Genomic DNA, 21,928 nt, shown 5'->3' with positions numbered 1-21,928 from the left:
TTTCACATAGAAAAAATATATGGGGAAAGTCAAATAAAAAGCCTCCACTGAAAAAAAAAAAGAAAAAGAGGCAGATCACACGAATGCTCTGATGACAGCTCACACTAAAGATTACGTAAAATACAGTGGAATGTAATGTCACAGAAATACAGAAATGACAAATGGCGAGAGGTCCCGTAAAACACACCAGAAATGTCAGCTCCCGTAAACACACTAACGTCAGTTGTCAAAAGACGTCACGGGAAGCACACGGTAACTTAAAGTCAATTCATGTAAATACACTTATTACAGTATGTGTCTCCGAGTGGATCGATCTTGGCGATAGCAGGCACGTGGCTTAATAGGCATTTGCTGACGCCAATGAGAGTGACAGAAGAACTGCGGGAAGTCACTGTGACATGCCCATTCATTACGTATATCGTGGTTGGCTTGTACTCGATGAAGGAGAAAATAACGTAAGAAATAGAATTTGCACAGGTCTCAGGTACTGCGGCAATCATGGTTGCGCGAATCATTTTGCAGGTAGCTAGCTGTTCAGCAATGTTAGGGTTTCACAAAGCGTTGTGTTGTGTAAATGGAGAGGTTGCGTTCGGGGCGCGAGCGCACGTGTGCGCGACCACCGCAGCAACCGGACCTTGACGGTGACGACGATCGTGTGACGACAGAGGCATGACTACTACTGCATCCGTTTGACGCGAGTTTATATGGAATATCGACTGCTGGATTCTTCATAGGTATTGATTGGGCGTAAGCGAGAGAAGCACATCGTTACGAAATCTACGACGAAGTCTTGTACAGTCGTATGCCCCAAGCCTATGTCATGTGGTCTATGTCAAAACGACAACGACAGTTGTACTGCAAAGCGATGTTCAAAATTCGATGCGGCTTAGCTCAGCTAACCCTGGATATGCAAAGCGAAAGCTTCGTTTAGCCTGGTTAAGTTTTGGTTTCACTTGGTTAACCTTTGATTTAGCTGTACTTCTTATAATTAGGCCTACAATCATCGTTAAGCTAGGTATGACGGCTGTGCCTATGTCGGTAGCTAGACATGACTGTGATTACGCTCGGGTAGACACGTATCGTTCGAGAGTGCGAAACCTTTTGTGTCACAGGGAAAGCACAAGTGCTAGACATGCAAATTCCATGGTCAGGCCCACATTCCTTTTTTTTTACGGAGGTATGAGATGGGATGAAACGTAAATCTGCCTGCCTACCTATATACTTATTTACCTACACACCTCTAGGTACATAGAATGAAGCAAGAAATGCTCCACTTTCAAATAAGGGCGAATGCCAGGGGGCACCGAGTAGTGCGAACGCGCAATCGTCGGATCCTGCTTCTTCAAATGATTTTGGTGAATTATTTGGCAAGATGCTGGAAAGTAGTGCATCATTCGACGCAGTCCATCACAAGTAACCAGCCCATACCGGACTTTTGTCGATAGGTGAGCTATTCGACAATTTGAGAGACTTTGAACTACCGACCACGTTGTTCGTCAACTCACCCTAACGGGCACAGCCTAGCGTCGGCGCGGCGTCCAGGGTAGGCCATGGCCTACTGGGCGTGGTGGGGCGAAATGCCCGAAGTTGAGATGGTGGAAGGAGTCGAGATCTACGCCGACAAAGCGGATTGCCTAGGCTGGACCACGGCGGTATAGGAAGGAACAAGAAGGCTCGACCGGAGACTCCGAAGTCGACGGCCAGCACGGAGACGCACAACGGCGGGAAAGGTGGTCGCCGCACGGCCGCCACGCAGAGCGCGATGATGCAGTTCGGGAACCCCTGAAGACTCCCGAAAATGTCTTGGGACCGTATAAGCATCATCGTCAGACCAAGAAGAGGCCCCGACTTTAAGACAGTCAGTTGGATTCAACCAGCCCAAACTTTGGCTATGGCGGTAGCCTTAGCTCCGGACGAAGTGGGTGAAGACAGCAACTGCCCCAACGCTGCTCGGAACATTCTCGTCGTTTCTACACCGGCAAGGAAGAACGCGTGTGCCTATGCGGTCGTTCAGCAGATACACCCCAGGGAAGGCACGTACGACGTGGCAACTTGTTTGGCCACCTCGGACAACACATGCAAAGAAATCGTTCGCGGGGTCGACGCCAACTTCAGCGATGCTCAACTGCGGACAATCTTTGTTAACCAGCGGAACATAAAAGAGCTCGAGGGGAGAGGCATCAAGACTACTACGACGGTGGTGGTGCTGTTCGAAGGCTATGAGAGGGCTGAACTACGTCATGAGTGGCGTGGGCATGCTGCCTTGCACACCATACAGAAAACACGTGGAAGTGTGTTACAACTGTGGCGATTTGGGACATCGGGCCGATTTGTGCCCGAACCCGAGGAGGAAGAAATGCAGGGTATGGGGTCTAGCCTCCCCTGCCGAAGATCCTCAGTGCACGCTAAAGTGTGCCATCTGCGGGGATCCTACTCTCACCGCGGACCGTAAGTGCAAGCAGCGATTCCAGCTGCCCTACATAGTATCACAAAGACGATGCCGGAGCAGGCACGCCAAGAAGTCACAGATGGCCCAGGAAGTTCGTTTACGTGACTCCAGCATGGAAAGTGCGCCTGCAAGTGCGCGTTCGCTGACGACAGCGGCTCGTCAACGCAGCCTCACCAGAGGGCGCGCTCGGTCTCGCTTCAGGGGCCGCTCCCACTCAAGAGGACCTTCCCGCTCCAAGGGGCGCTCCCAATCCCGGAGGCGCATCCAGGAACGACCCTCATGCGCGGACCGAGTCAAGCCGAAGACTGAGAGGGCGCCAAAAAAAAAAGGCAACGTAGGCAACATTGCCAGAGCCTATGAAAGACCCCAGAGTAACGCAGCTCTTCAAAGAAAACGTCAGCCTCAGGGCATAAATCCAAAAGATGAAGGCCGATTTCGAGGCCTTTCGGAAAGCAAACCTTCAACTAAAGCAAGAGACCTCTTCGGAAGATGGATAAGCGCAGGCGCATACGGCTAAACGTAGGGCAACGTCCTCGCAGGAGGCAGCCGAACATACTGCCACGATGGAGGCAGCGATGCAATGCTTGCTCGACTGCTTACAAAAATCCGTTAATGAATTGATAAGGGCAATCAAATTCTGCTCTTTAGAGTACAAGTTCTAGAAAACGTGCAGACTAAGTGCGCTGAAACAGTCGGTATGGAAGTCGCTCCAGCGGCAGCTAGAGAAGCTACAGGTAGTGTCCTAGAAGCCCTCTCAACTCAAAACATTAAAAATGGCGGGCCACACTAAAGAATTTATCATATGGCAGTGGAACTGCGCCAGTTTTCAGAGACAAAAGGCCCCACTGCAGCAGTTTATCGCGACACAGGCGAACAAATACATGTTATCTTTTTACAAGAAAACAGCACTGAAATTTCGTCATTTCCAGGTTACCGAGCTCTCTCGGCAACCGGAGATGGCAGACTCGACCTGGCGGTCCTTATTTGCCAAGAAATCCTCCTTTCAGGAGCATAAATTGCAATTGGGCCACACGAGGGCGGAGGTAATGCTTATCGAAATAATTTCCAGCAGCAAGCTTAAAAACAGTGTTTTCACTGTAAACATTTATAGTTCCCCGAGCGACCGTCACTAGGCATTCTTGTCGATTATAGCCAAGGCGGCGGCAAAAGCAAAGGATGCTCCACTCGTGGTAGCTGGAGACCTTAACGCGGCGCATCAGGCATGGGGTTATGCGAGATACTTCCCTGAAGGAATAAATCTACTTCAAGCGGTTACAAACTGCTCACTAGAGCTAGTTACGGAGCCACAGTTTCCCACGCGCATCGGTAATTCAGTGTCGCGGGACACCACAACGGATCTGACCCTCGTTAAGAACCGGTGTGGTTCTTACCAACTAACACTAACCTGTGTTAGTTGGCACAATAACCAAGAAAATCTGTGAAGTGACCAATTTATTGTGGAACTTTCTCTGGAAGTTAGCGCAGCTCCCCTTAGGGCGTTCAGCGTAGTAGACTGCGATGTATTCCGTAAACGCCGAGAGAGAACTCGGAGGAGTTCGAGTCCTTCGAACACCTCCTAAAGAGGCTCAAAGTGGACGTCAAAGCTTTTACTAAAACAGTCTTAACGCACTTAAATGTCAACAGGATGGATGCGCATTTGACGCATCTGGCTGAGGCCAAGAACTCCTTACTCGCCAGATGGCAAACGCAGAGGCTCAATAGGAGACTGTGTAAGAAAGTATATGTTAAATCATGAAATCGAAGCGTATTGCTATGAATTGAGCAAGGTGCAATGGAACGACGTTTGCTACTGCAGTCGACGGACAGATGCGTACGGGAGGCAAATGGAACCTCCTGAAGCAACTGTTAAATGACTCACAATCCAAAAGCAATCAGTTCCTAGCAATTTATGGAATAATCCACGATCTTAAAGGAGAGGGGCTAACAAATGTAGACATACCTCAGAGCCTAGCAGACGGGTGTCCCCCTGTAGTCCGCAGGGCACGAGGACTACCCAGAGTATACAGGGGAACCCATAGAGGAGCTCGATGCCCCAGTCAATAAAGCGGAAATCAGAAAGGTGCTACACGAGCTAAACGGGCACTCGGCGCCCGGGCCGGATGGCATATCCAACAGACTTCTGCGTAACTTCGATGAGAAATCAGTCGAGAAGCTTACAGGGCATATCAACCGCACGTGGGAAACTGGCTGGGTCCCAGAGGGCTGGAAAACGGCATCTGTGGTCCTTATCCCGAAATCAGATAAAGTCGTTCCCACCCGAGAACCACAGACCAATCTCGCTCACGTGCTGCGCGGGCAAGGTGGCTGAGCACGTATTCCATGACGGAATAACGAGATACAACGAGGAACGAGAACTGTTCCAGTATAACATTGTAGGCTTCAGGCCCTCTCTATCTGCGTAGGACGTCATGTTTCTCATCAGCAAAAGGCAGATCATCAATATGAAAACCAGTGATATCAGAGGTATTCTGGCGTTAGATTTTGGCAAAGCCTTTGACACCATCACACACAGAATCATTCTGGAATCGATCTCGCACCAAAACTGAAGGAAACGCTTTCACGCTTACGTCAGCTCTTTCTTAAGGGACTGTAAAGCCACTATTAAAATCGGTCAACTAAAATTCAACGAGTTCAGGTTCGGCGCTAAGGGTACTCCGCAGGGTGCTCGCGAATCATGCGCTCTATGAGGACGACATCCCCGCTTGGTGGTGAGGGGGGGGGGGGGGGTTAGGGTCCGACGGGGCCGTGGAGCGTGTCCTTCAGGAGGCCGTGGATGTTACCGAAGAGTGCTTAAATGGGACGGGACTGTATCTGTCACCGTGAAAGTCAGAACTACTGCTTTATAGACCAAACCACAGGGGCAAGAGACACAGTATTCCTCTCGGCCAGATTCCCATTAACCTATATGCGGAATCTGGTCAGACGATCCCCAGAGCCGAATCGGTCAGGATTCTAGGTATGATATGAAATGCAAAGTTAAGCAGCTATCAAACTGTTGTCCGCGTCAAGACAAAGACAGAGAACGTGCTCTAATTAATCACAAGAGTCTGGAATCCCAGAGGAGGCCTCAGTGAGAGCAACGTCCTTAGGCTGTATCATGCATTCCTTATGAGCCACATAAATTACGTAGCATCGGCGCTCAAGTGGTCCCGCTCGGAGGAGGCCAAAATCAATGCGCTGATAAGAAAAAGCATCAAACGCATACTGGGAATTTCCACTAGCACTAGCACGAAGCAACTCCTACAATTAGGGGTTCACAATACTCTGACGGAGGTAATCGAAGCACAAAGAACGGCACAAACCACCCGCCTCTCGTCTTCGAAGGCAGACAGAAGCATATTAACGTCCTCAATCTGCACCCCTTGGCCATCGACGCGAATGCGATCGAGCTCTCTCACACCGTTAGGATGAACTTTCTGGTTAGCTCTTTCCCGCGAAATGCACACCCTCAGCATAATGCGGCTAGACGCAAGGCACGAGCCAGCTCTCTCATTGACTCTGCGCGCAAAAGCCTGCAATTAACTACTTATGTAGATGCTGCCCAGTATGGGCACACAGATTCACTTGTAGCTGTGTAGCTGATCCTCACGGAAAAATCCTTAATGCAGCTTCGGTAAGACACACCACGGTAGCGGCGGCTGAACAGGCTGCCACCGTGCTAGCTATGAATGACCACTCGCGGCCTTACATCTACACTGACTCGAGATCAGCCATACGAGCCTTTCTATCTGGCCTAACCTTGAAAGATGTGGTGGCTATAATCAAGCAGAGACCACCTGACGCTTTTCACACTATTGCATGATTCCCGGTGCACATGGTAACCAGTGTACATACCAGCAAACCCAACTCGAATGAGCTAGTTCATCACCAAACGCGAGGTATAACATTCCGCAATGGTCCTGATACGCTAAACAGTCATAAATGGGAGCATAACGCTTACCCATTACTCTCTCTTCATGAAAGAGTCAAACACTATAACCTTTGGCGCAGGCAATTCCGGCTCCCACACCCAAACCTAATTAGATCTCAATCTTCCACATTGAGAATGTTACAAATGGAATATTTCCCTTCGAGAGGAAAGTTTAGGCACTTTGCTCCGGACATCGACCCACACTGCTCTGAGTGCAATACAGAGTACTGCTCGTTAGCACACATGCTCTGGCAATGTTCTGCGTTAAGCCTCTTTTAATGAATAAGAGGACTGGGAAGAGGCCTTTAAAAGCGGCGATCCCCAGGACCAACTAAGGGCTGTCCAAAGGGCCCGCGAACAAGCGGAGGGCTATGGTCTTACGGCAACAGCGTGGGAGTGGCCCGCAACTACAACTTAGTAGTTCCGTAGGACCTTAATAAAGTGACTGACTGACTAACATTCAAATAAGAAGAAAAATGATAACCTGTGATCCACGAGAATACTTTGTTCTGGCACTGACATAAAAGAATGAGAAAAGACGAACATAGAAAATAGTTCGTCTCCACCTCAGTACTGCAGTGTTAACCGGCGTAGGTAATGGCGATGTGAACATTTATCTTTAGAGTCCTTCTAGGACGGCTCTGAGTACGCCTACCCCCTCCCCTTCCTATTCCCCATTATAGGCCTTCGCGCCATCCCTTAATAAATACATTTTGTCATCATCAGAGTCCATGCGTTTGTCCAGTTGCTGTTCCCACTTTTAATGCAGACCTTATAAAACAACTTTAAGCTCGTCAGCGTCGAAGAACGGAAAGCGTTACTCGTAGAATGACGACAACAGCCATTTGAACGGAGCGACAAGATTACCACTTCCACAATGAGTAACCTCCTTGCCCCATTTTCTCGTTCTCACAGGGTTTGTCCTCCAGCAACGACATGCGGACGGCCTCCACGAACACTTGTTGGTACACGCTCCCGTGGCAGTATATTTGCGCACTTCAGGTGTCGTTGCTGTTGGGATAATGAAGAAATATCGATGAAAGATGGAATGAAAGACTCCTTCACATGACGAGAAGCTGGAGCTTTCGCAAAGCACAAAAAGTAGTCATTGTTAAACGCAACAGCCTTCGCCCTGAACCTGACCTACCGGAAGACTGTGTGGCGAGCGCGCCATGAGGGGCACTGAGTATACGTAACTCTACATCGCGTGAAAGAAGCAATGCCTAGTGACGTTTGAAGCACTTGGGCAAAAGTGCAGCACCAGCGAAAATCATTTCGCGATGAACTTGTGAACCGAAATGACCCAAGTACTTCCCAAAGAATGCAGAGATGAGAAAAAAAAATAAGAAAGAACTAAAGAATAGTGAAAGAGAACAAACCACCGGAAAATCGGCAACCGTGTAGAAAGCTCTGCGTCTGCATAGTATTTTTGAATTTGCAGAGGTGCTTGTAGCGGCCGAGTTAAGCTAAGAAAATAAGAGGAAAAAAAAGAGAAAAAGAAAAAAAAGAAAAGCAAGTGCATCTAGCGAGACGCGGTTCCTAGAATAATTCTCTCTTCCTCAAAGTGGAGCCAAACGACGCGGGTGGTTGGAAGCGAAGCGGGAAGTGGGCGGCTGGGCGCCCGCAGAACGCCGTCGTCGCAGAAAGAAGACTCGGAAGCGCCCGCACAGGTCTTGAGAGATTCCTCGTGCTGAGACCCCCTGCCGGTGCATCGACGGCGCAGCCGCGGTACAAATTGGATTTTCTGCACCGCAGACGTCGTCGTCGTCGCGGAGGAGGAAGTGCAGTCCCGGCGCTCCACTATGAATATATCGGCCGCGTCGCGCGCTTGCGATAGCTGCGGAGGTCGGCGCTCCGAACACATACTCTCTAAAGGCTCGGAATCGGGCGCGCGTGATCGGTGAAGGAGAAATACGCGCTGCTGTCGATTGCACAGTGCAGAAGCCTTCGCAAGGCTCGCACGCACGCCACTGGAAAGTCGCGCTAGGTCCCACGGCCCTGCCCACGGATACGCTGCCTCGGCAGACAGAGTCGATCCGATACAAAGCAGGGACGTATACCGATCTTTGTGGGAATGATGCTGGGATTTGGCTACATAGCCGAGTCCCTAAGCTTCGCAGCGAGAGAACACTCGAAGTTTCGAACCTCTATGCATAAACTATGGTCCCGATGCTCACTGAAGTGCTTGGATATTGGAGAGTCAAGTGGAAGAGGCGGGGGGTGGATGTCAAAGGTGATATGCATTGAACGTCGTACCTTAAACACTGTTTCACCATCGATATGATACAGCGCAAAACCGCGCGTGTCATTATGGGGGAAACGCAGCGCTGCGGCTTTTCGAGCACCTGACCTCGCTCGTAATGCAGGAGTTCGATTCCATCTCGGCGCATAGGAACGTCGCTGTTCAGTGAACTTCCCGCGAAGTCCTGGGAGAATTGATCCCGTGACAAGTGACAAGAGACAAGATCCCGGATTCAGTGACAAGTTGGGCGCGGTGCCAAACTGCTTTCGCGAGAAATGCGTTAGAGATCGGATATCAGCTTTTCTTCTTTAAAAAAAAAGAAGAGGTGGACGTACACACCGTTTATCACAAATGTCTGATCTGCCTGACTCCAGTTAAAACTGTCATCTACGCAACTTTCAAAAACTCTTTGGCGAGGCAGAAGAAGTATCCTCAGCACGCAAGAGTTTGAATACAAGAACTCATGGTTCTTGTTAAATTGTATGATTAAAAGTTGGCATAAAGAAAGAGTGGAAGGGAGCATATGCTGACGGAGAAATGCTCTTTAAGTACTGTTTCAAGGCTTCTTAAAAATTTCTGAATACTCGATAAAAACCTGCATCGAGAACTTTTACGAGCGAAACAGCGCAAGATAGTTGCCAGAAGAATCTGGATTTTATTGTAGACACGTGTGAATGAGCAAGAAAGGAGTCAGCAATTCGCAGCTCCACAGAAGGCAGCTTTCGCATTATCATCATATGGCGTTTCAACTATACCATTTGAATTCGACAAGATACTTTATGTCTCATACACACTATGGGAGATTGTCCAAGAATCGGGTTAGTTATTCGCGGATACACATCATATTGTTACAGCGCAAGAAGAGTGACGCCAGTCAGAAGAAGACGATTTGACGTGTAGAGGTGGAATCGGTCATGACATCCATCTTGCTTATGCATCGTTCTCTTTCTTGTAAATATTGTAAACACACCCTTATATGTCACTTCTGCAACGTAGTAAATTGGTGGAGGTGCTGGGTACCCACGAGCAAACACAATGGCGCTCCGCAGTGGTCGTCACCTCGGAATGGACATAACGGATGAAACAGGACCCGACATGGCCCGGCCCACATCAATGCCTACAACCCCGACGGTTGTGCCGGCTATGCCGCGGGATCCAGGAACGTTCTGCGGCTTCGACCACCTCGACGTGGAAGATTGGATCGCCATGCATGATCATGTAAGTGCCCACAACAAATGGAATCTGACGATTATGTTGCCTAGCTTGGTCCTGTACCTACAAAACATGGCGAAGGTGTGTATATGACAACCGTGAGGAAGAGCTTAACGACTGGAACACGTGCAAACAAAAGCTGAGGGACTTATTCGGCCATCCCGCCGGGCTGAAGAGCACTGCTAAAAATGAACTAGAGACCCGCGCCCAGACGTCCACAGAATCATACGCCTTTTACATCCATGACGTACTGGCTCTACGCCGTAAGACCGATAGCGATATGATAGAGTCAGACAAGGTTGCGCATGTGCTGAAGGGGATCGCCGACAATGCTTTCAACGTGTTCATGTGAAAAAATTGTGATACAGGACATCATAATAGAGCGTCAGCGCTTTGAGCAGACCGAGAGTCGCCCCATTGCAACGCCGTTCGCACGTCTGCCGAACACAGCTGCGACATCCCCTTGTGGCACCAGGCTAGGAGTCCAACAACCATCTTCATCAGATGACCTGACATGGATAGTGCGGCTTAAAGCCATGGCTCTGCAGTCCTTTTTTCCCGCCCTAGTGAACCGAACAACTTGCCTACAGCACCATTTATGCAGGCAATAGTCCGTGAAGAACTCGCTAATCTTGGAGTTCATTCTGCATGTGCCGATGCCGCTTCACAGCTGTCTTATGCTACAGGTCCATCGACCGGTACGCGGTATCCTGCACGCTACGAAAATCTAGCCGAGTGGCGAACCGCAAACGATCGGCCAATCTATTTTGCCTGCCGGCGCACTGGTCACGTTGCTCGCCAGTGTAACAGTAGTACTCTCTCGTCCCCTCTGCGACCGCCACTCACCAGTTGTTATCGCCCCGAACAGAGTGAGCGTCGGTGCCAGCCTCCATTGGCACGGCAATGGCAAAAGAGTGTTGAAGCGTAGAAAGAGTGGCGGCTCCCTTAGAATTCACTAAGTCAATTGGATACCAATTACCTGGATCTATAAAGGAGGTTATTAAGACTATGGTTGAAATGACCACGAAATTTGCATAAGTTTTCTCAGTAGTAAAAACTGATATGAAAAATATTGACCGTTCCAACAACAGCATAAAAGCAGAGCTCAAACCAGTTGCCGTCTCTATGGGCTTTATTTATAGTAATTGTGAAGAGTTCAAGCAAGAAATTGTTAACCTTCGACAAGAGCTTTCTCAGGTGCAGAAACAAAGCCTGATCTGTCAAATGGAAAACAAGCGGCTGAACAAAGAACTTAAAGAAACACTACGGAAACTGTCTAAATTAAAGCAATACAGTCGCAGAAACAATCTTGAATTGAAAATGAGGTTCTTGACGAAACTATGCAAAAGATTGCAACATTATTGAATGTTCATCTTGGTGATGGATAGATTGATGCCATTCATCTTGTGCGCACAAAGGGTGGTGGCCACCCAATGTCATTGTCAGGTTTAATTCGCGCCGAAAGCGCAACATGATCCTGAAAGCCGCAAGAAAAGAACGACCAACAACAGCAATGCTTGGCTCGGAGAAAGCTCAGCCGCAGTACGTGAACAAACATCTATGCCCTGAATATAAGGCGCTACTTGCCAAGGCCATCCAAATGAAGCGAGAGCAAACGAGGAAATTCGCCTGGGTGTCGGATGGCAATGTACTTATGCCGAATACAGATAATTCTAGGGTAATCAGTCTTACAAGTGAAGAAAATTTAGCCCATATAGTGTGGTTACATATATTTGGGTTGCCTGACAGATGTATTCTTTAAAACAAAATGGTTTAGACATCGAAGGAAATTGATGACCTTTGTTTGGATAAAGGTACGACCATTTTTCATTGTGACATACGCAGTTTAAGAAAAAAACGTAAAGCGGTAGACCTCATTCTTATCGGTGCAAAATTTCTTGTATGACGTCATTGCAACAAGTGAAACTTGGCTTCTGAACAATGAAATCGTAGATGTGCCAGGTTACAGATTAATATCCCGTCCGCGTGTGTCATGTTACCGAGGGGGCGGTGTCGCCCTTTTCGTGAAAAATATTCTCAGTTTTATAATACTGCCTGCGATTACATTTTCATCCAGTGATATTGAAGTGCTGTTCGTGAAAATAGAAACTGGATAAATTGTACGCTTCGTCTATCGACCCCCCAACGCGACCCGTGGCAGTTTCCTCGATAAAATGCAATCAATTTTAACTTGCTTACGAAGCTACCAAGATAGGCAGGTTAAAATTGTTGGTGAGGAGATTATTGATGCACTTAACCTAATGCACAAGGATTATTCTTACCTCCTTAAATCGTTCAATTTCAGAAATTTAATATGTCAACCGACACGTGTAACAAGCACTACGGCTACACTAATTGATGATGCATTGACGAATATCGAGTCTGGAATTGTTAGTGGAGTGTACAGTCTTCCTCTTTCAGACCGTTTGCCTATTTTCGACGCATTTAACAGCCGAAGTCTGAAGAGAAAATATGACGAGAGCTTATAACTAGATCAGATTATAAGAAGTTTAGAGATAAAATCATGTAGGCCGACTTTGACCAGAGAGAGAGAGAGATAGCAAAGAGAGGAATGGCAGGGGGGTCAACCAGAGAAGCGTCCGGTTTGCTACCCTACACTGGGGGAAGGGAAAGGGGAAAGAAAGAGGAAAGCGACATAGAGGGAACAATGTGTGTGCACGAAGCAAAGCGCCTCGAAATCAGTCAAGTCCAAGCAAGTGCCCCGCCGATACATTAGGCTGCCGTGATTCTGCTGTCTGAAGCTAATCTTGGTACTTCCCCATAGCCCGTGACGCACGCTGAACTCACCTGTCAAGACCAAGGTGCCATTTGTCGTCAGCAGTACGTTGCAGTACGTGGCAGTATATTCTTAAAGCAAAACCCAGGTTTTCTTTAATTCAGTGCGAACAGAATGCTGCAAGTACTGAATTGAGAGCACTTGCATTGCACTTCGCGCTGGCGGAGTGTGCAGGTTATTCAAGAGCATTCGAAAAGTATTCATCAGAGATCGGAGAGTCATAACGACTTGCCGGTCATCCTCGGGCAATTCGTCAGGAACCCGCGCTGTGCACTCAACAGCGGTGCGCAGCTGCAGCCCTTGACATGGCTCCGGCTCCGGCAGTGGCTTCGGCTGCGGCTCCGGTTGTGTCTACCCCTATGGCTCTGGCTTTGGCTGTGGATTTAGCAGTGTGGACCAAAATGTATTGTTCTCCGCCATGACTTTGTCAGATTTAGACTTGACCCCGCCAGGCCTAGAGGGCAAAGGAGGAGGTGTTGTCGGACGGGGCGTACTCTTCACAGAGGCATCAGCGTTCTTTGGAGTCCGACGGCGCCGGGAACATCGCTTTCTAATGGCCGCAACAGCGTCCCGTCGAGACGAACGGTCTCTCGCCATCTGCTTCCAGACAGCCTTTTTCTTCTTCATTTCGGGGCTGTCCTTCGAGGAAGTATCATGGGATCCAAGGCAATCGGTGCATCTGGGAACCGTGGCGGCACAAGAGTCTGCAGCGTGGGGCTCGCTGCAGCGTGAGCAAACTCTCGTGTTCTCGCACACGGCGCTCACGTGTCCCAGCCTCATACAACTGCGGTATTGTAGTGGCCTTGGGATAAACGGTCGCACAGTGTGCCTAAAGTGGCCCACCTTGGCGTGCGAAGGGAGAGACTCTCCCTTGAAAATTATTTCCATGCAGCAGGATGTGCCGAGGTGATACACACGGGTTATGGCGACGCAATAAACGGCAGGCTTCACTAGAGTAGGCAAGTCAGCGCTGGAAATGGAGACGTGCACGTCGTAGATGACACCAGTAGTGGAACCGCTTTCCAGGGGGATGTACGAGCGGAGCTTTATGCCACCAAGTTCTGTAACTTTACTCAAATTTCTCAGCGCGCGGTCTCATTTGTGACGTCTATAGACAACACATTTTTTTCGTGGGTTGACTCTAACGTCCGTGATTTGATCTGGCGCCACCTCTCCAAGTTGCACCGAGACAGGCTGGCTGTTGAGCCGTCTCAGATTGTTGGTAGCGAGTTCTGGTACAAATAGAATAGTAATGACTGCGGTATTCCGAGTTGGTCCTACCATTGGCGTGCTCGAAGGCGTGGATGCCCTGGTGGTGTGTCTTGGTGTCGTCTTGCGGCTCCGCACAAGCTCGAAGGTGTCATCGGAAAAGTCCTCACTGCTGAGCGAGGAGACACTGGCGTTACTGCTGTCGGTGTCGCTCTGGAGGCCCGTCCGCTTTCTAGATGCAGCCGCCGCTGAAGTCGCCATCCCCGGCAGAGGCACGGGGACGACAACTTTCAGCCGCGCCACGAACCATGGCGGCTCTCCACAGATGTACGCATAAATCAGGAGAAGACAGCTGAGCTAGAGAAATAGCGTCCTGGCTCGTAGAAACTTAGTCTTCCACCGATTTTGAGCAAATGTACAACTATAAGTTACACATAGAGTTTTCTAACTTGTTCAACTTAATTAACAATCTGATAACTGAATGTACAAGCACATATACTAGAAATTCCTACGATCAGCCTATTTGTCCATGGATGACGAAACAAATTTTGGAAATATTTAAAAAAAAGGAATACTGGTGTAAAAAATGGAGGCACAATAATGCATACTACTTAAGGCAGTACACGGCATTTCGCAACAAAGTGGTGTCCATGGTGAGGGTCCGAAAGAGATATATTAATTCACAAAGTATCAGTGAATTAGCCGGTGATTCTAAACTGTGGCGAATAAAAAATAAGGTCAGAGGTACAAAAACTAAAATGTGTGTTCACCCTCTCTCTGTCGATGCAGACACTGTTGAAGACTTCAAGACGTATTTTACTACTGTAGGTCCAGCATTAGCCTCTCTGCTACCACAACTAAATATTGAAGATCTTCCAGCTCCCAATCCAGTAGTAAATTCATTTATTGTAGGTGAGATAGAACCTAATGACATCATTTCAAACATATTATTACGGTATCATGGAGCGATGCTCAAGAGACGAGCCGCCGCGAGAACGACGAAGAAGTTGGTCGGTGCCCTTGACACGAGCGAGTGTCAGCCTGGCTGCCTGGCTCCAGTGTAAATAGCGTGTAAATAGCATATTTCGTCTGTGTCTTTCCACACGTAACAATATTAAACACATCTAACAATAAAGCGTCAGGGCCCGACGGCATTTCTGTAAGGTTGCTTAGGGAAAATATTTATGTCCTAGGACCAGTTTTTTGTCGCATGTTCACTCATTCTATTATACAAGCAAAGCATCCAAATTCGCTAAAAATTGCTAAAATCATTCCAGTTCATAAAGAAAGTGATCCGCCTGACCCTTCGAATTATAGGCGAATCTCTGCTATAGCATAAGCAGTACTGCTTTTGAGGAAATTGTATGGAATCATATGAAAAAAAATTTTTTTTTGATGTGTACTATGTGCTTTGCCATCAGCGACACGGCTTTAGGCCTCGTTTCTCAACAGTTACTGCAGTTATCACGTTATCACAAGAGATAAATATGGCTTTACAACTAAATAAACTAGTAGCTGCCGTCTTTATAAATTAAAAATAAAGCATTCGATACAGTGGATCATTGCATATTATGGGACAAGCTAAAACATGTTGGGTTTCGCGGCATAGTTTTCGACTTCTTATCAAGGTAAATGAAATATCAATCTCTGGTCGTGAAAATCAATAACATAACTTCTTCCAAACAACATATTGTTACTGGAGGCCCACAGGGATCCGTATTAAGTCCCCTACTTTCTTGCTTGTATATAAATGACTTGCAACAAATAATTGACTCGGTAGAAATATTGACGTACGCAGATGATACGTGCGTTATAGTAACTGCGGATAATATTGCAGAACTTAGTCATAAGGTAAATCTAGAGTTAAAGAGAATTTCGGACTACATTTTAGGTAAGAAATTAACAATTAACACAAAGAAAAAAAATATATCATTTTTCAGTCACCGCTTCAAAATAGTAGACACTACATCTTTAAACATACATATAAATACAATTTTATTGGAACAGACAAGTTCTTACCAATACCTTGGGGTAATTTTTGATAAACATCTGCAATGGGAAGATCATATAAAGAGCGTCTGCTCTAGATTAGCATCTGATTGCTACGGCATCACTTTAGCGCGCCAGTAATTTCACACCTCAGACTTACGGCTAATGTATTTTGCTTTCATTGAAAGGCAGTTGAGGTATTGCATCGACTGGTGGGGATGGGCGTATAAAACAATATTAAATCCGATTACCAAGCTCCGAAAATGCGCAATTAGAATTATGTCTCATTTTGAGTATTACGATCACACGGCAGCATAATTCCACCAATATCAAATATTACCATTCGACCACTTACGTTAACAGAGCATTTCACTGTTTGTTTATAGGGTTGTTATAGATTAAACTACCCATTCAACTCATCCATATTTTACTCGTCATCACGTTGTACTAGAAATGTAACTGCAGGTCATTTTAATCTCGCACCATGTAGCAATGTATACGGAGAGCGTATACTACAGTTCACAAGCATTAGAACCTGGGAAAAGCTTCCAGCGATAATAATTAATTCTTCGAGCTTTCCTAACGCCCCGAAACAATAGTTCCTTTCTTTGTTAAATACAGAGTAATCATGAATTCCTTGATAGATCTTTACAAAGGAAAAACAATTATATCTTACAGACTATCTGCTGCTTATTCTATGTAATTAGTGTGACACCATTGTGTAGTTTTAGTACGTATTAAAATGTATTGCTCTGGTTTTGCTCATTATGTACGTATTGTAATTAAAAAATTATGTGTTTTGTCAACGAGTTCAGTACTAATCGATAATTGTTTCGTTTTTTTGTGTGGGGTACGTAAAGGATATTCACATAATAGTGCACAACGAAACTGAGAGAACCATTCTCCTGTATTTGAATTGTGCGCCTTACATTGTTCTTTCGTACTCTGATGTATGTTACTTTTTGTTCTATTGACTTAATTTTTGTTGACATGTGAATTTCCACTCAAGAACCTTGTATATACATACTACTGCTCTTTTTGATGCCTTGCTGTGCTAGGCTTTCCTTTATATTTATTTACTGGACTTTCAACTAGCCTTCGGCTGCAGGCCCGACAAGAGTTTGTTACTCGTGTATAATAATATGAATATAAACATTTCATTCATTCATTCATTCATTCATTCATTCATTCATTCATTCATTCATTCATTCATTCATTCATTCATTCATTCATTCATTCATTCATTCAACAGTGAAACAACGACGCTCGTACTCCTTGTAACAGTCCCTCGTCCTCATTCCGACCCGGAGCTGCACCGTCCCCGATGTAGCCCCTACGCTCGTCTCCAGATACCTAAGAGATGCAGATCCCGCAGGTAAATCTTCAATGACGACTCGACCGCAAAACCCCCTGGTTACTTTGTCGACCAAACAGAACTTGATGGACGTTTTAGTTGATGACGTCAGTGTCCCATCACTCATTGACACTGGCGTGCACGTATCCGTGATGAATGCCTAATTGCACCGACGCCTGAACAAAGTTCGTACACCCGCTGCATCAACCGCCCTCCGCGTCGCCAGCGGAGGAACGCTTATTGTGCTGGATATGTGCTCCGCTCGCATAGGCATCGCGGGGCGCCTAACGACTGTTTTGTTTGCCGTTTTGGAACGACACCTTTACGACGTTATATATTTGGCTTAGACTTTTTATCGTCCCATTCAGCCCTCTTTGATTGGGCGGCTAGGGTCATTCAGCTTGAACTGCCCCACGACTGCTATAGTCCACCAGTCACACAACCATGGTTATCTTCTCCCGAAGACAGCCATCTGTCGCGTCCAGCCCCTATGTAAGACACTCTACTGTCGTTCTCATCTGCTCCTGACGACGTCTATGTACTATGTGCCACCACTTTCATACTGCTTGAAAGAAATTTGACTTATCCCCATACCATGCTTACTGTTACAGGCAACCGGACTTCACTTCCTCTCCTTAATTTTAACTGCTCGACACAAATTATTCCCAGAGGCATGTCTTTGGGCGACATCTCACCTGTGAACGATTACATGATACCGGCTCTTCACGCCGAAATTCTGTAGCCCTCTAGAGGAACCTCCGATTCACCGACTCTCACAGAAGAACTTAGCAAGATGATTGCACCTAATCGTCTCAGCAAAAGCTGTTGACCTCCGTCATCTCTTGGAAACTTACTGCGACATTTTTTGACCTGGGCCACTGCCCTTAAGCCAGGACATCGGTGGTTACCCATCGTATTTACACCGGAGACGCCAATCCGATACGCCACAGGCCGTACCGTGCTTCACAGGCTGAACGACAATGATACAAATAAAATGTTGACTAAAGGCGTTATCGAGCCATCTTGCAATCCGTGGGCGTCCCCTGTTGTCCTTGTCAAGAAGGACGGCAGTTGGCGCTTTTGTGTGGATTACAGGCACCTCAACAAAATCACACGCAAGGATGTCTACCCCTTGCCGCGTATTGATGAAATCTTGGACTACTCGCACGGAGCCTAGTATTTTTCATTGATCGAGCTGCTATCAGGCTATTTGCAAATCTCGCTAGATGATATGGACCGTAAGAAAACTGCCTTCCTAACCCCTGATGGCCTCTAAAAATTCACGGTTATGCCGTTCGGCCTTTGTAATGTCCCGGCAACCTTGGAAAGAATGATGGACTCTTTACTTCGGGGCTATAACTAGTCCACATGTCTGTGTTATCAAGACGATGTCATAGTCTTTTCACTAACTTTCACGAGTCATCTAACACGTCTATCGGCTATTTTTGCTGTTTTCCGACGCGCCGGCCTGCAACTGAACTCATCCAAGTGCCACTTTGAACGTCGTCAAATTAACGTTATTGGCCATCTCGTCAGTGCCGGTGGCGTTCAAACCCACCTTGACAAGATTCGCACTGTCCAGAACTTTCCTGTTCCGTTTTCCGACGCAGACGTAAGAAGTTTCGTTGGCCTACGCTCATATTTGCGTTGTTTTATCAAGAATTTCACCGAAACCATTCACCCACTCACCTACTTACTTAGGAAGGAAGCTGCTTTGACGTGGGGCCTTTCTCAAACCAAAGCCTTCTCCGCCCTCGTACGCTTGTTCACGGCTCCCCGATTGCCGGCTCAATATAATCCAACAACCACCACAAAACTACACACGGATGCTAGTGGCCATGGAATTGGGGCGGAACTTGTTCACTCGCAGCGTAAAGCAGAGCACTTAATTGCATACGCTAGCCGCCTCCTGTCACCCGCCGAGAGGAATTTTTCAATTAGCGAACAGGAGTGCCTGGCGATAGTTAAAGCAGTTGCCAAATCCCGCCCTTACTCGTACGGCCGCACATTTACTGTGGTTACCGATCACCACACCTTGTACTGACTCTCTTCACTTAAAGACCGCACTGGATGATTGGGTAGATGGACACTACGAATATTTATTTGCTGTTTTATACAAGTCAGGCCATTTGCACAAGGACGCCAACTACCTCTCCCGTCATCCTGTCGACCACCCTAAATATGATGCTCATAACACCAACTCTAGCGTCCTGGTCATTTACGATCTGCACGACATTCGCACTCAACAACGGCGTGATGTCTACTTGCGTGTTGTCATCGATCGTCTGAATTCTGGACATTCGGAGCTGCACATGTTCGTGCTCCTCGAATACATTCTTTGCCGTCGCAGCTTACGCCCTCAATGGCCAGAATTTTCACTCTTAGCACCCCGCCATCTCCTGAGCAGTTGCATGATGCTCCTACGGCACGCCACTTCGGCGTTTCGCGTACTTACGACCGCGTAGGGCGCCGCTTTCACTGGCCAGGCCTGTACCGCTCTGTACAGCACTACGTTGCAGCCCGTCCACTCTGTCAGCGATGCAAAAATTTGCTGTGCTGCCCGATGGACGCCTTCTCCCATCGATGTGCCCTCAGAATCATTCCCTCGCATCGGTCTCAATCTTCCCGGCCCTTTTCCGACGTCGAAAGCTGGCAATAAGTCAGTCATTGTCCCAACTGATTACGCGACCTGGTACGTGATCACGCGAGCTTTGCGCACAGCTGTGCAACTGAGGTGGCAGATTTTCTTCTATATGACGTCATCCTCTATCACGGCGCACCCCCGCAGCTCCTCACTGATCGCGGCCATACCTTCTCGTCCCGAGTCATTGAAGACCTACTTCGCTCCTGTTCTGCTGAGCAAAAGCTCGCCACCGCCTACCACCCGCAGACAAACGGACTGACAGAGCGGCTTAACTGCACGTTGACGGAAATGCTGTCTTTGTACGTTTCCAACGACCCCAGTGATTGGGACAGCGCGCTACCCTTCACGACCTTCGCCTATAATTCGTCCAGTCATGGGCTTTTCACCCTTATACCTTCGGTTCAGCCGCCACCCTTCTTTGCACTTTGACACCTTTCTTCCTTCCTCGACGAACATTCCCACTGAATACGCTCAAGGCGTCTTCACCCTGGCTCGCACGGCACGCCAGATTGTCGGCTCTCGGCTCACTGATTGTCAGGGCGCGCCGAAGATCCTGTAAGACAGCCGACCTCGGGACGTTCTATTTCCTCGTGGATTCGTTGTCCTCCTATGGACACCATCTCGCCACGTCGGTTTGTCTGAAAAGCTGCTGCTGCGCTAAACAGGGTCCTACACGATATTGCGTCAGCTTGGCGATGTCAACTGCGAGATCGGTCCGCTGGAATCGCGCGTCCCTATGGACGTTTTGCATGTGCCCCGGCTAAAAACTTTCTTTGCGACGATTTCGACTACCTTATAGTTAGCGCCGAGACAGCGCTTTTACAGGCTTCAGAGTGTGTGGTCTCTGTCCCCCAACCATTTGTACAGGCCCGCATCTCATACGCTAGTTACTGCCCAATGAAGTTACAAAAACATATTGCTTCCGAGTTCTTCATAATCTTTGATTACAATATAGTTCTAACTTATAGTACGTCCAACCTTTATTTGTCATTTCCAACAGCGACGTTCAAAAGGCAGGTACAGGGCACAGTACACTTGATTGTCATCTTTTGGCGGTGAGACAAGGTTGCCTGCGCTCTTTTGAACGCCGGTGTTCCGTGAGTTCCGCGGCGCGAGTTTTGAGTCGCCTAGAGAGATTTTACGTCACGTAGAGTTTTTAAGATCTTGGCTAGTATCATCTCCAACCGATCTGCTTTGCCGGCAGCCATTTCATGGGTACGTCTACTCTCGATTACGGGAGAGCCAGCAATTTGTTTCCCTTACATGATGGAAATCGCCCTGACTTGTGCATTTCACCCTGTTTTTTGAAGATACGCAACTGTGACACGTAATCAGGGTGGTTAGGTAGCACGCAACCCTGTCTACAGCTCGATACACTGAAGGGGAGACGGCTCGTCTGCATTCTCTTGTCCCAGTGTCAGCCACTGAGGGTGTCAGCCGGCCCCATATAGGCGAAATTCATGGCCCTGAGTTTTGCAGTTCGCCCAAGGTAACCAACATGCACAAATCTGGACAAAAGTTGCCGTAACGCATGCGCCAAGAGCAACCACGGAAAACAAGCGGTGAGAACATGAATTTGGCTTCGCTAGCCCACCCCGAAACGTCGCCTCGTATAAGCAAACGTGAAAGTAAAGAAAAAAGAAAGAAAAATATAGTTTTCTATCGCTGTACTCTTTCTTAAAGAAATAATCTTTCTAATCAACACTGATGCGACGTGTCGAAAACCTTTGACGCCAGCGATAGGTTCGCCTTCCAGAGCGTCACCGGTGCTCGCTCGCCCCAGCTTAAGGTGAGCTGGTTAAGCACGCTGGGGTCAAGCGTTGTCGGCATGCGGCGACAACGTAGTGAGAGCCACCGCGGCATCGTAGAAGTGACGGTAAAAGCAGGAGCGCCTGTCCATCGTGTCGCGACGACGCGCACCTCTCCCTATTTCTCCGAGCACGACTGTGCTTATACACGCGGAGATGGCCGTTCACCACGAGCGAGAGAGCTCCGCACAGGTGTGCGCATGCGTACACGCGTAACCGTTCCGACTCGGACCGACCTCCATCCCCACAGGTGGAAATGGGAAGGGGACCCTAGGGGGGAGAGCGGGGAAGGC

General features: G+C 47.9%; 1 protein-coding gene across 3 annotated transcripts in view; it reads right to left on the bottom strand.

Moving 5' to 3' along the window:
- Positions 1-21,928, bottom strand: part of LOC135919724 (neuronal acetylcholine receptor subunit alpha-7-like) — a 328,023-nt gene that overhangs the window by 24,898 nt on the left and 281,197 nt on the right. The gene's annotated exons all lie outside the window — the stretch shown is intronic.

The sequence above is a fragment of the Dermacentor albipictus genome, chromosome 2, assembly GCF_038994185.2.
Source record: "Dermacentor albipictus isolate Rhodes 1998 colony chromosome 2, USDA_Dalb.pri_finalv2, whole genome shotgun sequence".
Taxonomy (NCBI): domain Eukaryota; kingdom Metazoa; phylum Arthropoda; class Arachnida; order Ixodida; family Ixodidae; genus Dermacentor; species Dermacentor albipictus.
This window is presented reverse-complemented; position numbering and strand designations above follow the sequence as displayed.